This window comes from Pinus tabuliformis, chromosome 3_2, assembly GCF_031772625.1.
Source record: "Pinus tabuliformis cultivar Carrire ecotype Pingquan chromosome 3_2, CPIR1, whole genome shotgun sequence".
In the NCBI taxonomy this organism is placed as follows: domain Eukaryota; kingdom Viridiplantae; phylum Streptophyta; class Pinopsida; order Pinales; family Pinaceae; genus Pinus; species Pinus tabuliformis.
In genome coordinates, this window is record NC_142302.1 from 554469963 (window position 1) to 554474553 (window position 4591).

The 4591-nt window shown below is 31.9% G+C and overlaps 1 pseudogene; it reads left to right on the forward strand.

Moving 5' to 3' along the window:
* Positions 1-847: 847 nt before the first annotated feature.
* On the forward strand, positions 848-1966 carry LOC149181718 (putative E3 ubiquitin-protein ligase RHC1A; annotated as a pseudogene).
* The last annotated feature ends 2625 nt before the right edge of the window (positions 1967-4591 follow it).

Here is a 4591-nt window from a genome sequence, read left to right on the forward strand (position 1 = left end):
GTCTTCTTGACATGGCAAGATATTTTTACTGTTTTTTCTAAATATCAGTTAAATTACCTTCTTGACATGACAAGATATTTTCACTGCTTTTTCTATCTTCGCTGGCTTTTGCCAAAAGCCAGCTTGGCTTTTCTGTGTTCAAATTTCTCTAATCCATAATGAATTAAACAGTCTTTTGATAGAAATCACTAGATATCAAACTAAATAAAACATTTCAAATTATTTTATATATATATATATAAGGTCTATATTTTAATAAAATATTATACATAAACGATTTCAATTTCATTTTTTTTGTTCTTATATATATATATATATAAATTAATTAATTACTTATTAAATAAATTATTTTAGATTTTAATTTATATCTATCTTTAAAAAAACCACAAAATAACCCTAATTAACTATGATAAAAATATATTCCATCATTATTTTCTTTTCTAATCTTCTATCACGCATGACAGCTTAATGGATTTCTGATTATTAAGATATCTAGCTTAATGGATTTCCGATTATTAAGATATCTAATTTAAGATTAACACCCCCTCATTGAAAGCTGAGTTGACACTGGGAGCCTAGATGAACTCATCTCGATACAGTCCACGAAATCCCAACCGTGTAACTTGTAAATTCTCAGCTTTGATCTCCCAAAAGTCTCCCACGGGCAACATTCCCATAAATAATTGCATGATTCCTTGCATGCCTTGAGTTTGGAGCTGTAACTGCCATTCCTGGGCGATAACTTCGAGGATTTTGGGCTGAATTCTGCTCGTAGCGCAGCGCGATCAATATATTTGAGCTTCATCGGGCTTTTTAACATTTGGATTTGAATAGCGGTCGTCGTAAGGGTTTCGAAGGTCGTCTTCCTGAATTTTCAGGGTTTATCGAGATGGGTTCTAGAAGTAGTTCTCCCTACTGGTGTCATGCTTGCAATCGTATGTTAAGATTATTGACAGGAGAGCCCACTGTTTGTCCCACTTGTGGCGGAGGGTTTGTAGAGGAAGCAAGCGATGGCATTTCGAGCTCCCGAACAAACCCCTTCGAGGGCTTCTTAATGGAGGGCGGAGAAAGGCTTTCTGTGGCTGACCTCATGGCTGACCTGCTCAACTTGATGAGTAACCAAGAAAATAGAGAAGGCCGCGGTCATGTCCCTGACAGGAGTCTCAGACGGGGCGCGATTGGGGGTAATGGCCCCATGGTGTTAATTTTGGGCAGTGATACAGGAATCGAACCCAGGACCTTGCCTGCAAATATTGGGGATTATTTCATGGGTCCTGGGTTAGAACAGCTAATAGAACAGCTGTCTCAGAACGATAGGTTGGGCTCTCCTCCTGCCCCGAGGGCCGCCGTGGATGCAATGCCCACGATTAGGATCAATTCCCGACATCTGATTAACAATTCGCACTGCCCTGTCTGCAATGACCGGTTCGAAGTCGGAGGCGAAGCCAGGGAGATGCCCTGCAAGCACATTTATCATTCAGATTGTATACTTCCCTGGCTGGCTCAGCACAATTCGTGTCCCATCTGTCGCCTTGGATTGCCGGGCGACTTTCCAGCTACATCACAGGCTAGATCTTCATCCAGGCCCAGAAGTGCCGCGTCATAACCCCCGGCTGCCAAGGTAATGTCCGGGGATCTCAGGATGCCCCTTGTTTTATGCTGCGCAAAACAGTAATTCTAGGAATTATGTTTCAAGTGGAAAGAATACCAACGTTAATACTAATAATAATTCAAGAAGCAGAGACCATGGACGAGGTTCGACCAACGGAATTTAATGTGGTCTGTACATTCTTCCACTGCAAATCACTGTTCTCATCGTGGTCAATATGCTTCAAATACAAATGATAACGTTATCCGGAGGCAGCCGTGATGGCCCTTTGAGGAAGGCAATGGTTCTCCTTGGAGGATCAAGCTGAGTCACTCAGTACTCCAGTATGTTGACTGTAGACTGTAAATACTGGTTACATGGAGTACTATATTTTAATAAAGTACTATACATAAACCATTTCAATTTCAATTTTTTTTTTCCTCATATATATATAAATTAATTAATTACTTATTAAATAAATTATTTTAGATTTTAATTTATATCTATCCTTAAAAAAAACCTCAAAATAACCCTAATTAACTATGATAAAAATATATTCCATCATTATTTTCTTTTTTAATCTTCTATCACGCATGACAGCTTAATGGATTTTTCTGATTATTAAGATATCTAATTTAAGATTAACACCCCCTCATTGAAAGCTGAGTTGACACTGGGAGCCTAGATGAACTCATCTCGACAGGCAAATTGGAGGAATCATTTTTCCCTGTGCAAGATAATAGCAGATAAAGCATAATATTTTTAGGACTAAACATCACACATCTTGCTCGAATTGAACCGTTCAAGCACAGAGCGACATATATCTATTGATATTCACTTACTGCATATAGTTTGTAAATTTATCTGGATTTTGATAAAAATTTGTAAAGTTTTTTAGGATTTTCGTAAATTTAGATTACATGTGTCAAATTTCAAGATTTTAGATGCTTTGGAAGTTTTTGATGGGGTTGAATTTATTTTCACCATCAAAAATATGATTCAAACACTACACTTTTTTGAATTTTATTTTGGGCAATCACTTTTGACCATTCACACAATTACTCATTAGACCTGGCCTTAAATAATTAAGTTAGGTAGTTAAATATTTAATAATAATAATGATAAGTATATTAATGTTAATATTAATAATAATAATAATATTTATTAAATAATTAGGTTATTTAGTAAAATATTTAATAATAATAACGATAATTATATTAATTTTTATAATGTATTTTTGATAAATCACATTTCAAGTTATTAATTTCTTCCAAACTAATATGATTTATCATCACAACAAAAATTAATTTATTATGTATTTTAAAATTATATATATATATATATATATATATATATATATATATATATATATTTGTTTTTAAGGTTGATTTTTTTTTTAAAATTCTGATTTATTTTCCAATCTAATTTATCTAAAACTTAACGAGAATGCATTGAAATCACAAATTAAATTTAATGAGTGAACTCAAAAAATAACAACATAAAACCATAAGATAATTATTCAATATAAAATAAAATTAAAAATATATATAGTTTGGACCACCTGGAAAACTATCAATTCCCTTTCGTTATCTATCTTTCAAATGAGTATTTTCTTGCCATTGACTTTTTTGGTTGACTTTCAAGCTTTGAACTTACCGAGATGTACACTAATATGCAGGTGAGGACTTTGACCAAAGGATAATGGAATATTTCATCAAATTGATCAAGAAAAAGCACCGAAAAGATATTAGTAAGGATAGCAAAAATGAAATAAGACATTCAATGTGTTCCTTATAATATAGATATAAACAAAACATCTAAAGAAAAGTAATTGCACAATGATCTAGTCTGAGAAAACAACGTTTTCCACGAATCAATTAATTCTTCTAGAAAAATTCAACAATTCCAATTTAATAATCCTATCGGCCTCTCTTTGTACCTTTTGGGACAATTGCTAGTTATATTACTATCACCAATTGTGTCTATGGGATATTAACCTAGTAACCCAATAGTAGTTCAAATTATACTACCATCACCGTTTATTTAAAGAAAAATATATAGCACTTTTTCACATAATAACTCATATGTTTTTATGAAACTACAATTGTGAGGTGGATGGTAGGGATTTAACTTACATGGAATATTCTAAATTATTTTTAGTAGTCATCATAAATCAAATATTATTTATCTCAAAAGTTATGGCTTTATGTGTTTTTACTTAAATTAAATAATTAAAAAAATTGTTATATGAACATGAGTTATGATATTTTTGGCATTATTAGTAAGCCATGGTATGGACACATGGTATTGTAACAAAACCTACTTATAGGTTAAAAAATTTCATCCGAAAGTGTGAGTGAATCTTCATGATTAAGGAATGTTGTTACAGGTTGTTGTTGTTGTTGTTGTTGTTGTTGTTGTTTTTTTTTTTTTTTTTTTTTTTTATATCAAACTTGTATCTATCAATTTTTTTAATAATAAGAATTATAACTTAATTTTTATGGTTTTTCAAATCATGGTAATGTGAGATGTATTATGAGATAAGTTTTTTTTAATGCGTATGGATGTTTATTAGCCATTTAATTTATATGGCTTCATTAATTATACTACTAACACTAGTTGTTTATAGAAAGTCACTTAATTATATTACTATCACCAATTGTGTCTATGGGATATTAACCTAGTAACCCAATAGTAGTTCAAATTATACTACCATCACCGTTTATTTAAAGAAAAATATATAGCACTTTTCACATAATAACTCATATGTTTTTATGAAACTAAAATTTAAAAGAATTATTACAAAATAGTGATACATTTCACTACTTCTAAATGAGCCTAGATCCATCTTAACTCCATATGTACTAAGCACCGAGAGGGATCGAATCTCTTTTCATTCTAAAAGAGGTTCAAGAGATTTGATCCCTCTCGACACTTGATACTTGGTAGATTTAGGGTTAAGATGGATTTAGGCTGGTTTACTTATTAATTAATTATAATTAT